Below are 17229 nucleotides of genomic sequence, written 5' to 3' on the forward strand. Positions count from 1 at the left end.
CCTAGGGGCTGTGCGGCCTGGCCTGGTGTCGGGTAGGGGTCGTGGTGCCGAGGGCTCCTTCCCGCGCTGCTGTGACCCCTGCCAGCCCTGAACGCGTCTACACACCGAGGGGCGCGAGGCCCAGAGACCTGCCTACCTCCGCGACGGCCACGTGTCCCCAGGAGGCGGCCCGCGGCCACATGCCGCCAGCATGGCCGTGTCCGCCTTCCCGAGTCATTGGCACTGGCTGCGAAGGCGTCCAGGGGCCCCGCGCGCCCGACGGCCATCACAGTCTCGGCATAGTCGTGAGGCCTTCAGGGAAGGGCGAGCGCAGAGGCGCCCGCCGGCCCGGGCGGGGACCGTGAGCACCCTCCGGTCCCAAACCCTCCCAGGCCATGCCTCCCACCTGTCCCGCACCCAAGGGGCCGGCTTCCCACCGCGGCAGCACCCCAGGTCCTGCTGGGGCCCGCACCCCACTGGGCATGCTTCCCCCCTTAGGGCCTGCACCCTCGCAGGGTTTCCTTCCCTGGGCGCCTTCCTGAGCACTGCGCCTGCGCTCACACATCCTCGTTCTGGCTTTGCTCTCTGGCAGGTCCCCGTCCTCCCAGGACAACTTCTCAAAATTCTGCCCCAGGGAGGGGCCTGCTACAGCATAATGTCATGTGAGGGCAGGGTCCAGGCTCTGGAGCTAGGGGAGAATTAATGTTTTTCATTCATTTCAAGTGTGTAGAACACCAACGAGGAACCGGTTCTCCAGCCATTGACATGAAAGAACGGGCACTTCTTCACCCTGCAACTTTGGCCCATGGGTGTGTCTTTTCTCACAGGACTCTTTCACTTACTCCACGCCTCACCTCGACCCCAATAAGAGCTTTTTAATGGACAATCGGTTTTAGTAAGCCTTGGTGAGCCTGACACAGTAGACGCTAAGCCAAAGTCCTCCTGCACCCATAACCACTTAGAGGGCAGGGCTACACCTGCAGAGTCCTGGGCATCCTTCAAAGAACTCCAGGCAGCAGCAAGAGAAAACTACCACGTATGCTAGGGTGTTTCTAGGCATCCACACAGCTGATCACTGATTTCCCCTTGCCTCAGGTCCTGAAATATAGCTCAGTGTGCCGTCTAACCACATGTTCAATATCACAATGAATGGACCAGTTGGATAGTTGGATTATCTCCAGTAAGTGGAACCAGTCTAGGATGAAGAATTCTCAATAGCTTTCTAGATTTACCTTTCTTTGAAGAAAGAATTAGCTCTCATTCAGCAAGATCACGTTTAACTTTTGAAGATGAAATCACTGTCAAATAGATTTGTATTGTTAAAAGTTACTGTCTATGTTCTACCTCTGGCTTACATGCTTATTGATTTTTCTCTGCCTCGTATTATAAGCCTAGATTGACATGGTGCATGTGTTGTCTCCAGTTTGATGTAGTAATCAATTTGTAACGGTTATTAGTTAGTGCACTTTTGTTTTCTTAGTCAGAGTCTCGCCCACGTTGGAGTTCAGTGGTACGCTGCTCATGGCCACTGCAACCGTGACCTGCTGGGCTCAGGTGATCCTTCTGCCTCAGCCTTCCAAGGAGCTGGAACAACAGGAGTGCAAGACCACGCCCAGCTAATTTTTCCTGATTTATTGTAGAGATGAGTTCTCACAAGTTGCCCAGGCTGATCTCAAACCCCTGGGCTCAGGCAATCTTCTCACCTTGGCCTGCCAAAGTGCTAAGATTATAGGCGTGAGCCACAGTGCCCGGCTGACTACTGTAATTGAACCCTGAGATGATAGCATCATATTAGAAACAAAATCAAATATAAGGTTGGAAATTACACAATATCGACACTTTGAAACTAACATGCAAGCTTACAAAATAGAGGGGAATTTTGTCATTTGATATTGGATCACTTTAATTAGCTGAAGCATTTTATCTATAAAAGAATTATCATCTGTTGTACACTATAATACTCTAGCATTAATGCTAAATCTGTAATTAACTCCCCCAAAAGATTTATAGCTCCATAGTACATACCCAAAATGATTTAAGTGGAAATTTTACATGTAATTGCCTAAATTGTGAAAGCCATTTTTCCTATTGCAAAACCAGACAAGATAGTAAGACTAGCTTTGCCAAGCAATATCATTACATACCGTATTCTTAATCCACTATCAGTTAGCTCACAAATTCCTAGGCTTGGGGACAGCAAAAAAAATGATAGCTGATTCACCACTTAGCTAGAGCGTCATCAACAGTGTGAGCCTCTATTCTGAATATCTCCCCCACCAAGCTAGCCAGTGTTAGTAGCACCAACTTTGACTTTTCTCTTTATATGAAAAATAGCATTTATTAAAGCTATTCAGGTCAGAGAAGTGGGGAGTAATTAGACCACAAGCTTCAGAAGCCCTCTTCTTTTTCCCAGCGTCTTCTCTTAAGCCTATTTTCCCACTGAAACTCTTCTGTAGCCATCTCCACCTCCTCATCTTTGGGAAGGGGGTGAAGATAGATGTGCACTTCAAATGTAAAATCACATGTATACATTAGGCCTTCTGTATCCATGGGTTTCACATCTGCAGATTCAACCAACTGCAGATTTAAAATATTTGAAAATAAGCCAAGTGAAAAATAGCAAAATGGCCAAAAAAAAAAAAAAATACAAAATTTAAAAGGTATGCACCATGTAATAGCACAATAACTATGTAACATTTACATGGTATTAGGCATTATGAGTAATCTAGATATGATTTCAAGTACACAGGAAGAAATGCATAGATTATATGCAATTGCTCATCTGTTTATAATGTAACGTACTTGAACATATGCAAATTTTGTGTCAGAGGGGTTTCTGGAACCAATCCCCTATGGGTACAGAGGGATGCATACATACACACACACCCTTCTCTCATGAGAGCTGTAAGGATCTTATAAAGTAAGTAAACACACAGGTTGTGAATTGTAAGTGCTGTAAAATATAATATTATTATATAGAGAAACAAGCACATGCCTGGAACATTAGCTCACTAGATTGAAATTGATGGCAATGAAATATAGTATGTCCAACTTTCCTCTTATTTATTGCTCAGAATCAAGGCTCTAGAAATTCTTTCTATTCTCATTTGTTCTGAATATTTAATCTGCAATATTGAATGCATCTGGTGCAAAAAGTGGTCATATGAGCAATGAGAGGAAATTTGCTGGTCTTCTCTGCTTGGAGGAAACATTACAAGCGTGTTGAAGAATGGTCAGGATGTTGTGATTATGTTCATACTGTGCTTTATTCCACAAAGAATGTGAGCTTTTTTTTGAATATCAAATTTGATAGCTGACATTTTTATAAACCTGGATGGTAAAGGAACATATGGTCCTTTACATTTAAAAACTAAAACTTGGAAAATATTATTTTTAAGTGTTTCCTTAATTAATTGATATATTCTTTTAAAGACTATTTTAATGTTGTTTAAAGTGCCAGAAGTCAATAGTTAAGGAATTTCACCTAGCAGCTATAAAAGTAATTGTCATTTTATTTTTTTAAGTTGACTTTAATAGCACACAGTTCTCCAAGTATGCCACAAATATTTTTGCACTTACAAATTTCCACAAATATTTTTGCACTTACAATTTTCACACTTGCTAGCTAGCATTCTAAACATGAAATATCTGGTGGCACTAAACAGAAGAAACTAGAGTTTATACTCTTTATTTTTAAATAATTTTATTTCAGAGTATGGCTCAGTTTCCTCAGGTCCTGAGCCTGTGGTGATATTTGGGATCTTTGCTATACACTGCTAGTCTGCATTGGAGGTGAGAGTGAATGGGGTCCAGTTGAGGATAAGAAAGGTAAGGAGGAAGAGCAAAATGACTGTGAGTCTCATGCCCAAGTGTCTACACTAGGCTTTTTCATTTCCATGGAAAACAGACATACCCTATTCCAAATTATATAAACCCCAAGATTTGTTTTGCAATATAAATGTACTCCTTTAAAAGATGCTATTCTGTCTAGTTTCCAACTTGCATAATTCATCTCTGGCTCCAAAACATTTGACTGTGGTAAATATGTAATAAAGACCTATTGAATAAATAATTTGGAAAATAGTCATCATAAATATTTGTTGTTGAATAAACACAATTCCACCTTCGACTATGCTAACTTACTTCCCATGATCAAAGCAAAACCTGAGATTCTTTCTCCTTGAAAAGCAAAGAAGAGTTAAGGAATTTTTAAGGAGTTTAAAAAAACAAACCTACATCTCCAAATACCACAAAGGGTTTAACTAGGACATGATCTGAACGGGAATAAGTCCTATCATTGTAAGAAGTGCTCAATATTGAGCACCACCCAGCTTTTGAGTCCAGGTAGCCATTTGAAATGAAAAGAAAACAGTGTTGAGGTGGTTGCTTCTGTGCATTTGAGAAATTTCAGTCAAGCCAGTGCTTCAGATTTTGATAGCATGCATATCAATGCCTGACAAAACTGAAAGCATTATACATCAGGTCCTTGAATAACATCATTTTGTTTTCCTTTTGTTATCATGTTGATGAGAAGAAAAAAGAATAAATTCCCAGCTGGGGCCACTGACTATGTGGAGGTTGCACATTCTCCCTATATCTGCATGGGTTTGCTCCAGGTATTCTGGTTTCTTCTGTGGCAGAGCTCAGTTTGGAGTATGAACAAAGGGGAATGCCTAAAGGCAGGGAGACCATTCAGCATTTTATATGTGGGTTTTACTTGGAGGCCAGTCTTGAGGCTACAATACATAGGAAAGAGCACATTGGCTTTGGCGTTGTACAAATCTGGCTTAAAATTCCAGGTGTGCACTGACTATGACCTTGGGCATTAATTCGTCTTGTCAAACTCTATTTTCTTGTTCTAGAAAATGGGACTACCTACCTCACTTGACCACTATAAGAAAATACATGTAAACAGAGGTCAGGGGTTGGCAAAGACAAGCAAGCACTCAGCAAATACAGATATGCATTCTCTTCTTTCACTTAATCCTTTTATAAATAAGGGTTATTAAACCTCTTTGATCCTATATAACTTTGAGTATTAAAAAAAGATTTAAACGCTTCTTGTTAACAGATTTTCTACTTGTTTGAGAATAGATGTAAAACTCTTTTTTTTTAAAGGAGATATTTTTTGAGTGACCTGTTAGCATGAGCCACATTCTAACAGAAGAGGTCAGTATTTGGCTGCTTCTTTTTTTGAGATCTGCCAGGACATCTCAGGAGAGAGAGTTCAAAACAAGAGTGACCAACGCCCAAGTATTACGTGAGTCTGTCTGGCACAGAGACAGTGTTTCTGGACTTCCTCAGGTTAGCAAAGCTTACATCAGTTCCGTGGTTAGTAAGTTAGTAGCTAAAAATTCCACTTGTGTTCAAATCTTTCAAGAGACCAAGTGGTTTGGGATTACAAGGTCTAGATTATAAAAGTGAATTTACAAATCTAAATTTCCCTCTATTGTTTACCATTCTGTGTCAGTAAATACTTCTTCGGTTGTAAATATTTATGACCTTCTCAGGGAAAACACTCTTTAAGTTCCCTTATCTGTGTTTTCCTTACTGTTCTATTGCTTGTCATCATAGTGACAACATAACATTAGCTAAGAGAAATGTCCACCATAACAAGGTGAAAGTTGTGGGGCTTGGGAATATAACTGTATGGAGAACTGACAGTAGGAAGAGTTAAGCTAAAGTTCTTTAGGACCACAGGCAGGGTATGCAACTTAGAGCATTATGCGAGAAGTCTTACAGAACCAGACTCTTTCAAACTTTAGACAACAAGGCAATTAGTGGAAGCTTTCTCATGCTTTCAAGGCAGTCTTCATCCTTGTATCCTCTATAAAAGAGAATCTGCGTTCTCTCACAGCCACAGGTTCTCTGGACTCTATACTTACCATCTCTACGGCAGAATTCAGCATCACATTCAACTTCTTTGCAATTTGAGATTCTAATGTGAAGGAGAACTCAGTATTCTTACCTTTCAACTAGGGTCCCAAAGACGAGAAGAAAAAATTTCTGCATGTTGTCAGTACATAGCCATTTCCACTGTTCCATTAGCAGCAGGCCTGTGTCAGCTAACTCTGTCTCTGTTCCTGAGGGATGAAAAGGCAACAAAAGTAACTCAGAAGAGACCCATACTTAAGGGATACCATTCAATGTACTGGGTGACACTTCGGTCTTCTCTACCTTCATATACCACCTTCTTACACTTTTGTAATCCCTCTGTATTTAAATCAAGAAGTGCACATTTCATATCTATAGAGTTTAGTGGTAGGTTCAGTATATCTTTATAATTCTTTTGTTTATGCTCCTGATATTCTGTTACCTAGTAAATGTTTCTATGTTTTAAAAAGATTTTGCATATAATTATTTTGCCTATTTGGTTCTGTTTCTTTTATATTTCCCCAGGATGCTGAATACATTCTGTTACAAGTAAGAGCTTACAACTAGTGACTAACTGGAACTGGCAAAATCTCTCTTCCACCCTTGCATTCCACTCACACCACAAAGCATCAGGGAAATGTTTTAAGCAGACTTGGGGAAAGATTTGAGCTTCATTCTCCTCCAAAACCTCCCTACATAGAGCAGTCAGGTTGGGATTCAGGGGGCTTAAGTTTGACTTGGAGATAATATGCAGTTCTAGAGAGAACACCACATCTCTGGTAAAATGCCACAACAGTTACTAATTTATTTTCTGTTTTGAAGACTGGAAGGGCTACAAATGAGCTTATACGCATGCTAAGTGTCTTTAAGAAAGGCATTTTACCTGGTCCAGGGCTTCCATGTCATTTCTGATTTGTCTCTGAGTGCATAATGCTCCAGAATGAGTCTGAGATAACTGGTACTTCTGCTGTGATTAATATTATAAGTAAACATCAACAATAACATTGTTAGTCAGGCCAGTGGATATTCTCTGGGCCAGTGGGTATTCAACCCTCTATAAGGGTTCTTTAGAGTATGAGTAAATTCTGATTTGGATGGATATACTAGAACTCAATCATAGTTACCTCTGAGCCCCATCCAATACATATTTTCTTTTCTGTACTGTACTACAAGGGGGTATGGGAGCTCATCTGTCTCTTACTTTCCAGCCATTTGCTCATAGATGGGATAGAGTCATTTGCTCTGTTCCTTGGGAAACATCATTCTAAGCCTTAGTCATCCTTCTCAGTCTATTTTCAGGTTTAGCAATTGCCTAAGGCTGCCACCATGTGGTAACTATCAGTCATAGCAGTAAAAAATAAGAAAGTAAAAAGATACTAGAAAGTCCTCTTAAAGAAACTGGTAGGTTTTCCATCTTATGAGCATTTTGAGTATCTCACAGCTAGAAGAAGGGCTCAGATATAAACCATCCCTTTAGAGATCTGATGTTCAACATCTGCAGCCTTGATTTTTGTTAGAATCATATTGTTTTACCCATCCTATCTTATTTACAATCTCTTAAGTGTTCCCCGATGTTGTGACTGTCATACCACTTCACTTACTTCACCAGTGAGACCTGTGAAGGGATAAGGCTGACATACCTACTTTTCAAATTCTTAAATTAAGATCCACAGAGCACATGTCGGGTGATTTGTTCATGGGCACCTGAGGGAGAATACTGAAACTGACTTTTTGTTTCTCCTTCTGAACCAAAGATTGTGTGGTCTTTTATTCTCAGAAGAGGTCTTTGTCTTGATGACATTGATAAACTTCTTTTAAGTCCTGTATCATCAAACATACTTATTAGTATCCAGGGCTCTGAATTTTTCCTCTGCCGACTACGTCTGTTCTTTTCCTGAGAAGCAAATCTGCCCTGCCTCAAAAAGCTTATAAAAAAAGAATGGAACCTTCAACTTTTCTCTCTTCCTGCTGTACCTTGGGTGACTAGACTAGGTGGTATTTGTCATAATAGTAAATAAAGCAGAAGAAGTGAAGCTGAGGAAAAGACAAATTCCATTTTGAACATGTTATATTTTAGTTACCCTATGGTATATCCCAGTGAAGATATACAATATTCAATATTTGGACATCATCGCACATGTGTTAGAGTTAAAACCAACCACACAGCTGGAATCACCCAGGAAGAGTATGCAAAATAAGAAGGGAGAGCCTGGGTCCTTGCTTTGTTAAATTCTGGTGTGTCTATGTGGTTCTTTGAGCTATGGCTGCCATGTTTCTTGGTTTTGGCCCTTCCCCTGCCTTGGGGAGGTGAATCTCCTCTCTCTCTTCATCTCTAATTTACTTTCTAAATAAACATTTTTTTCCAATTAAAAAGAAAAAAAGAAGAATCAAAAACCAAGCTCTGGAGGGGGGATAAAGCAGCCAACACAGTAGACTGAGAAGACGTACAAAAAAGGCAGTGAGAGAACAAGGAAAGTGGTGTCCTAGACATCAAAGGAAGAATATTCCTAGAGAAAGGTGGAGTCCGATAGCCAAAGCATGCCAAAAGTAACTTTATTGAAATATCAATATTATAAATATGGTCTGATCCTGCTGGATTATGGCTCCCTGTGTTTGTGCCTTTCTCCACTGCTCGACTCTGAGGACTGACCTACTCATCATTGTACCCCAATACACTTCTCACTCAGCTAAACAGAACAGACATTAGAGCTACAAAGCCCAAGTAGTCCAAGTCCCCAGTGGTCTTCACCCTGGCTCTCTTCTCTTTGGGAGCTGAGACCTTGCTACTCATATGGATCACTATTGCTGAGGTCTCAGGCTAGCATGCCTGCATCTGACAAGCAACTGGCTACATATCCTTCAGGGATTTGTTTGGGATCTCTTTCTGGGGCTTTTGGTGGCTGCATTTCCAGTAACTTTGTCTGTTTTTTAATAAAGGATTCCATCCCAGACATGGATGGGATCTCTGATTCCTGAATAAATAGCCAGTGGCATTTCAGGTAAAGAACATAACAGTAGGAGTGGAAATGTGGCACTCTAAGTCTCCCTGTCTCTCCTCTGCAAAAAAGTACCTTGAGTACAGAACCCAGCTGACTCTGTGACTACTTTAGGAAAGTTTTAATTTTTTACACAAGGTGCAAGCCTACTCTAGGATTATCAATTCTGCACACACTTTTGGGTAATATGTTCTCTTCCAGGAGCTAGCTTTCTTTCTCATCTTGTCTCCATCACTCCAGACCCACTAATGTTGAGACACCTACCTGCCTACCTAAATGGGTATGAATTTCAAACCACTTAAGAAATTCTTTTAACATAAAAATTAGATAGTTAGATATTTTAATAAGACATTTAGTAGGATACTTCTGACTTTAGAGAATAACTCAACTGCCTATAACTACAGGATCAATATTCCAAATCTTAATACCTTGTAAGTTCTCTTGGTTTTAGTTTTTACCATGTTGTCTTCCTGGAGACAATGGTGGATCTTGTCTTGTACATCAGCTACACTTAGCACTGGAGTAATTTTGGATGAGAATCTCAGTCTGGACCTAGTACAGAAACAAAAAGCAGAATAGAATATAATTCCTTGTCTTGATCCACATACAAAGTGCTGGCAAGTATTGACAATACATCAAAACAAGAACACCCATATCTCTTGGGAGCTTATAGTGGCCAGAGTTGCCAGGAAATGGTCCTGATAGCACCCAAACAATGTATATATTGGCAATTATTAACAGATCATGCAGCTCATATGCTAAACTATGTCTACAGTACATTTGTGAAAGGGCTCTTGCTAAATAAAATAGAGACCAGTTTGTATTATGGTTAGTTTCCACAGGCTAACAGAGTGATAAGCACGTACTATGCACTCATTAAACATTTGTTGAAGGTTACAAAGATAAGTGTCATAGACCAAGGGTTTTTGTTATTGTTGTTCATAGTGTTTTCTTTTTTTCTTTTGAGCTGGAGTCTCACTCTGGGGCCCGGGCTAGAGTGCAGTGGCATGTTCACAGTCACCACAGCCTCGACCTGCTGGACTCAGGCTATTCTTCTGCCTCAGCCTTCCAAGTAGCTAGAACTACAGGTATGCACCAACATACCCAGCTATTTTTCTGATTTATTGTAGAGATGAGATCTCACCAAGTTGCCCAGGCTGGTCTTGAACTTCTGGACCCAGACAATCCTCTTGCATCAGCCTTCCAAAGTGCTGGGATTACAGACTTGAACCACCACATCTGGCTTATAGTGTTTCCTTTTTAGATACCCATCCCCCCCTTATTTTCCAAATAAAAACAGATTAGGAATGGGAAGTGGTAACTTCAATGTTTTGAGGAATAGGGGACTCAAAGACAAAGGTATCAATCCTAGTCATCCTTCAAATTATGGTCCTGGTTATAAAAAAGGCTAAGCATCATGAGTCTGCAATTGCTGGTCCATGAAACAGAGTTCAGAGACAAAGATAAGTCAGAAACACACACACACACACACACACACACACACACACACACACGCAGGTACACACACACACACACACACACACACACACACACACGCACACACACACACTTTCTTCATAATGACCCAGAGGGAGATGGAATTTCCAGCAGCGGTAAGTGCGGTGTCCTTGCCTTCCACATGTTGGCTTTGAGTGCTGCCAGGGAACAGCTGGGACCCTAGTGCAGAAGAGAGTAGAAGCAGCCCACTGCTTACTAAAATAGACCCTGTAGGTTTCCATTCCAGCCCCTTTCCCACTTATTGCTAGTATATGCAACTCCTGAGCCAAGATTTCCAAAAATGATGGCAACAGAAACCAGTTATAAGCTTTAATTATTAGTAGGAAACAAACATCTCAATTTCCTTGGAAAGCAGAAAAAAGAATATCCATATACTAGAGTTTTCCTTCTGGTCAAACTCTCTCTGGTAGCCGGGCATGGGTTCCATGCCAAGCACAAAAATTCAACCCTCCTTCCTCTGTGGCATCTCAGGCACCTTTGGGTGGAACACTGAGGAGCCCAGAGTATGCATGACCCATCCTCTCTCTTCTAGGGCTTGAGAATGGGGTAAGCTTTGGCTTGAGAATGGGGTAAGCTTATTTCATTGGGAATCAACCTAAGAACTGGGGAAGGGTGCCTGGGTGACTGAGAGCTTTTCATTTGCTAGCCTTGTGTCTGGGACTTGCTTTCAGATTCAGCCTCACTGAGCTCCTCTGTGGGGCTCTGGGGTTCAGAGCGAGGAAATGCTGTCTTCAAGGTGTCCACAATAGTGCTCACCACCATCTGCAGGGGTCAGAGGTTCAAGGTCAGTAAGGGCATTCACATCCCCAGATGTAAACCACTAGGAGGGCAGTCACCTCACAGTGCTTTATGCAGCAGGATAAGTAGAGAGCTGGGCTACCTGACAGTCAGAGCCTTATACAACAGGAAAGTCAAATACCAGCTAATAACTCAGTGATAGCTATGGCCATAAAAACTTCTTCCTTGCAGAGTATAATAAACAATTACATGGGAAAAGAAGCCAAAACAAGCAGTGATATAAATAAAAACCTAGGAGTTTTACAGACTGGTGAAGTGCTTTCATTCTTAATTTTTTTGTTTTTAAATAAAAAGGTGATTTCTAGTTTCCAAGTTGATAATGCCTTTTCTAAGAAATGCATAAGTGGAAGTAGTATAGGTAGAAGTATAAAGAGAAGAGAAAGAGTGAAGGAGGTGTGTGTGTGTGTGTGTGTGTGTGTGTGTGTGTGTGTGTGTGTGTGTGTGTTAAACATGCCTTAAGTAATTCACACAAAACAAAGAATTGTTTTTTCCAGTCAATTCACATAATTTTTCTTCTTTGAGTACAGAATGAATACAAAAATCATTCAGGTCAAATTTAAGGTCACGGGAGTTGATATAAACTTCTCTACGCATAAAGACCAAATCAAATCACTGAAGAGGCTGGGCGCGGTGGCTCAGCCTGTAATCCCAGCACTTTGGGAGGCCGAGGCAAGAGGATTGCCTGAACCCAAGGGTTCTAGACCAGCCTGGGAAACTTGGTGAGACCTCATCTCTACAATAAATTACAAAAACTAGCTGGGTGTGGTGGCGTGCATCTGTAGTTCAGGCTACTTGAAAGGCTGAGGCAGAAGGATAACCTGAGCCTAGCAGGTCAAGGCTGTGGTGGCCATGAGTGTGTCACTGCACTCCAACCTGGGCAACAGAGTGAGACTCTTCCTCAAAACAAAACAAAACAAAAACAAACAAACAAACAAAAAACACCGAAGAATAAAAACTATCTCCATTTCTCAGAATGAGAAAATGACATATAGATAATTGCTAAAAAGGAAAATGTACAAACAAAACCCTAAAATAACAAAAGAACAGAATGAAACATTTACTTTTCCGTTGGTGACTGGCTAATGAACACTGCTGGCTCAGAACACTATTATGCCTTCTTTATCTCATTCTTGCAGTACTCTTGCACAAGCAGCATAGCCAGCACGGGTAAGACAAGACTGATGTGGTCATCAATACTACAGTAAAGACCCGGGGAGAACAAGCCAGGGAATGAATATAGATAATGTAGCTTAGAAAACACAACGTGCTCTCAAGGCTCACAAAATCATAGTCTGTGGAGGTGGGGAGGTCTTCATCTGTGTTGTTCCTGCTATATCACCATGAGCTAGTACAATGCCTGGTCCAAAAGACATCCAGTGAGTTGACATGGAAAGGACTGATGGATGCACACATCTGCATGGAACTCTGGGGTTTTAATCTAGTTTTAATCTACCTTGCTAGTTTGCAGGTTTTTCCGCAAGCAGTCAATATCTCCTAATACCCAATACATGAAATTCCATTTTATCTTGTTCCCCCAAGCCTAGATTAGAAGAGGAACGCTCCTCTTCTGCCAATAAACCAGTGTTTCCCAAACTTGTAAACACATGCCACTTTTGACAAACATAAACCTCAGACTTCTGCCCTGAGACTGGCATCAGGTGGTAGTCACTACATACAAGCTGCAACATATTACACAAATGTTCTTCTCTTACCATCTCCACAGGTGTTGAGACAACATCTTGAAGAAAGTACAACTCTCTTCACTATTTTCCAGGATAGCCACTATGCTAATCTAAATCCAGCTTTGTGGCCTGTCTTAGGGTTCTCTTTCCTGAGTAACCAACACTGGAAATGACTTTTACCTCCAAAAAGAGAAAACCCTGCCCCAGACAGTTATATATGAAGACATGGATCTGTATTCACATGCTGTACAATATCACAATACCCCCAGGAGATATGTGTACATTAGAGTGTCAGGGGGACTGCTTCCAAACTGTTGTTCACTGTGATTCAGCAAGGTGATGATTCAACCAATATTTGGCAACAGGTCTTGAAAATTCTAGCCCATGTTCTGTTGACTCCTTGTGCTGCTCCTCCCCATGAGCTACCTCTCTTATTTTTCAAGCATTGCCTCCATTCTGATGAATACTTTGCATTTATAACTAGAAACTGAAGCTGAGCACAGGGGCCCAGCTGGTCCCTTGTCTGTTCTAGAAACCATAAAGGAAGTTTCTTGACAAAGGCAATATGAGCATCTGTGTTCAGAGCAAGGAACTCCTGAACCTCATCCCTGTTAGCAATCTCAGGAATGGCACAGAGTTGCTGAAAAAGTAAAACCCAAAAGAAATTTTATTTATTTATTTATTTTTATTTGAAAGATGTGGGGTACAATTCAGGGTTGGGTATACAAATGTTCATTATGCAGTTACCCTTACTGATGAGATGTGTCCCTCCCTACCCTGGCAGTTTCCCTCAACTGCCAATCCTACCCCCCTTCCCCTGGCAGTTTCCCACTACTGCCAATCCCTTTCTTATAGCATTATAATAATCGTTTAAGTTCTGCATATGGCTGAGAACATATGGTACTCTGTTCTTTGTTTCTGTGATAGATCACTGAATATGATAGGCTCTATATCCATCCAAGTTGCTGTGAAGTCCATATGTTTGTCCTTCTTTATGGGCACATAATATTCCATTGTGTATACGTACCACATTTTTTTAAAACCCATCCAGCTTCAATGGGCAGCATGGTTGGTGCCATGTTTTTGCTATTGTGACTAGAGCTACAACAAACATGCATGTGCACATATCTTTTTTGTAGAATGGTTTGAGTTCCTCTGGATATATTCCCCGTAGGGGGATATTTGGATCATATGGAAGGTCAATTTCTAGTTGTTTCAGAAATTGTCACACTGTCTTCCAAAGAGATTGCACTAGTTTGCTTTCCCACCAGCAGTGTAGAAGCATTCCTTTTTCTCCGCATCCTTGCCAGCATCTGTCGATGTTTGTTTTATTAAGGATGGCTACTCTTACTTGGGTTAGGTGGTAGTATCTCAATGTGGTTTTGATGTGCATTTCTCTGGTGATGAGTGAAGCTGAGCACTTTTTCATGTGTCTGTTAGCTGTTATCTCTTCTTTTGAGAAGTGTCTGTTCATGTCTTTTTCCCACTTTTTAATGGAACTGCTTGTTTTTTTCCTTTCAGTGCATTTGAGTTTCTTGTAGGTCCTAGATGTTAGGTCTTTGTCAGATATATAGTTGGCAAATGTTTTTTCCCATTCTGTGGTCTTTCTGCCTGCTCTCTTGATGGTTTCTTCTGCTTTGCAGAAGCTCATCAGTTTGATGAGGTCTCTCCTGTTTCTTATGATAAAGGCACTTAGGGTTTTGATCAGGAATTGGTTGCTAGTTCCAATCTAATTACTGTTTTGAAAGTAGTAATAGAGTCACCTCAGTTCTTGACTTCATTTTTAAAGGGTGAAGTTGGCTACTAGGAATGGTCATCTAATGCACACAGCAGTGCATCTTCTCGGGTCTTATTGCGGTATGCCCCTAATTCACAATTTAAGGACACTCCCCAGTTGCTTTATCATTTATCTGACTATGTTTTCTTTGCAACAATATCGCTGCTGATGTGATCATTTTTATTGATTGATTTCTTTGATGCTTATTTGCCTAAAAAGTAAGCCCCATGAGAACAAAAAATTTGTCCACCTTGTTTACCACTGTCCCTCTGATATTTGTACCAGTACTGGCATAATAGATGCTCAGTAAACACTTGAGTGAATAAATGAATGAATGAATGACAGAAAACACTTTCAGTTTTTAAAATATTGCCTTTTTTCTTTTTTAAGTTGCTGGATGTTGTGACTGAATGAGATGGTATTTTGGATAAAAACTTATGGGTTTTATGTCATTTCCAAGGAAAAACTGTGGTAAAGGAATGTTCTCTACCTATGTAGAAATTCAGTGCTGTTTTTGCCTTTTGGTTTGGGACATGGAACTCTTCATCATAGAATCAGGAGCTAATCTTGGAGGACAAAGAGCACTTTCTGTTTCTCTGTGTATTGCTCTGTGGGACTCAGAAGAGAAGTGCTCCCTTTTCTGTCCAGTGACTTCTTCAAATGTTGCAGACTTTTATGTTAAAAAACAACAAAAACAAAACTATTATATACCTTACACTGTTGGTCAATGTAATAAAACAGTTAAGCAAGATGAGGCATCATCAGTGGTGATGTGAAACTAAAGGGATAAAAGTATGTGATGCAATTGCTGGACTGTGACTTCTAGGTATCATCCTCATTAACTGTTCCATCATCCTCTCACCCCTCAGAACCACCAGCACTCCCAAAACATCGTGTCCTGGTTCTACACTGTTATAGGGAAACAAATGTAAGGGGGTGATCCTAGAATACCATTACTGTGTGATAGCCAATCTCAGAATCTCAGAAGCATTCCACACTCTGTAAATTGTTTGTAGGGATTTAGAAGATGCTGCCTGTTGCTATAATGTATTAATTCTGCTGGATGTTGGAACTTTATTCCCTCAACCCCTCACTTTTTCATTACCACCCTCTCAGGCATCCTTTCTTTATTGCAATCATTTTACTGCCCTGGTCCCAAGCCAACAATAAAACAGCCTCCACTAGGGTCCATCATACTACCTAAGTATACACTAATAATATAGAGTAAATGAATATAAAAGTTAACTCATTAAAATAGAAATATTTGTCAGAGTTTTAAATGTGTATGGTGAAGATACCTCTATAGGACTGTAGCTTGAATGCATTACAGGGATGTATGTGTGTATTTTATTTTTAAAATCAGTTTTATTAAGGTACAATGTACATACAAAAAATGTTTCCATTTGAAGGGTACAGTTTGATGACTTTTGACAAATGTAAGGTACATATTTTTTGACAGAAAAATGAGATACACCTTTTAGTTATCTGATATGGTAGTCCATTGGATTGTTGTGGTTATAAATTAGAATAAAAAGGAAAATATGGGCCACATGGGGAAAGATGAGGCCAACCTAAATTAAAGTAGCAGTTCTACCACTTATGGTCTTCCTTGATATGGAAACTCTTAAGGTCCTGACTTTTATTGGATAGTCGAGCCTCTTGGAATCATACAATTTCTCCCAGTTATACAAAAATATAGATCATTATACTGCATATTTTCTGATGGTAGTTTTCTGTGGTGATCTTCTTTTAAACAAAATTGAGTGAAAGTTATGCTTGTGGAAAAATAATTTACAGTCAACCAATTTAAAACAAAATTGTATTGATTGTGTTCTCATTTGGAATAACTGCAGGAAAAACCACCTGATCTAGTATGAGTTGGGTACCATTTACTAGGGATTTAGCTGGAAAAAAACTCCCAAACAAAAAAAAAACCACTCATTTTGATTTCAGTGCTTAATCGCTGTTGAGTGAATTTTCCTGTGCTATCCTTCACTGTGGGAAATGATATGTTGGAAATTTTGCTCCTTTGATTTCCTCTCCTCCAACAAGTCCAAAGGGCAAGGATTATGTTTTCTAAATGTCTACTTGGCCTAGCTTAGTTGGACAGAATTTTTGTTTTTTAACATCCAAAATGAGTAAAATTGTGATTGCAAAAATAGATATATGGGTAATATACAGAAATATTTGTTTCCTCTTTCTGAAATCGTTTTTCCATTTGTGCCATGATTACTCCTGGCTTTATGGGAAAAGTTCATATTGGAACTTGGTATACTTTTATAGAATGATATAGGGGATTGCAGTTCATTTAAAAAGTGTTTTAGCTTACTTTTTAATGGTCCAAATAATATGTCTCCTTGGTCAGTTTTGATTACTTCTGATCTCTCTTCACTGCTTTTTCATTTTATGCCAGTTTAAAAAAGTGTGACAAACTATAGCTTGCCAGATAGAAACAAGTAAATAGTATTAACCTCTTTAGGTTTAAGACTACTGGGAAATACTTGAGAAAGAAAAGAAATGTGTGTGTTTTTTTTTTGTTTGTTTGTTTTTAATCAATATTTTTTATTATGGTTTTGTGGGGTACAGTTAAGGGTTAGGTGTACAA

At 40.1% G+C, this 17229-nt stretch overlaps 1 pseudogene; it reads right to left on the reverse strand.

The window, feature by feature from the left end:
* Positions 1-2367: 2367 nt before the first annotated feature.
* The window catches only part of LOC103255597, a 16910-nt pseudogene continuing 2048 nt past the window's right edge, over positions 2368-17229 (reverse strand).

The sequence above is a fragment of the Carlito syrichta genome, unplaced genomic scaffold, assembly GCF_000164805.1.
Source record: "Carlito syrichta isolate Samal-C Ts95f unplaced genomic scaffold, Tarsius_syrichta-2.0.1 Scaffold288291, whole genome shotgun sequence".
In the NCBI taxonomy this organism is placed as follows: domain Eukaryota; kingdom Metazoa; phylum Chordata; class Mammalia; order Primates; family Tarsiidae; genus Carlito; species Carlito syrichta.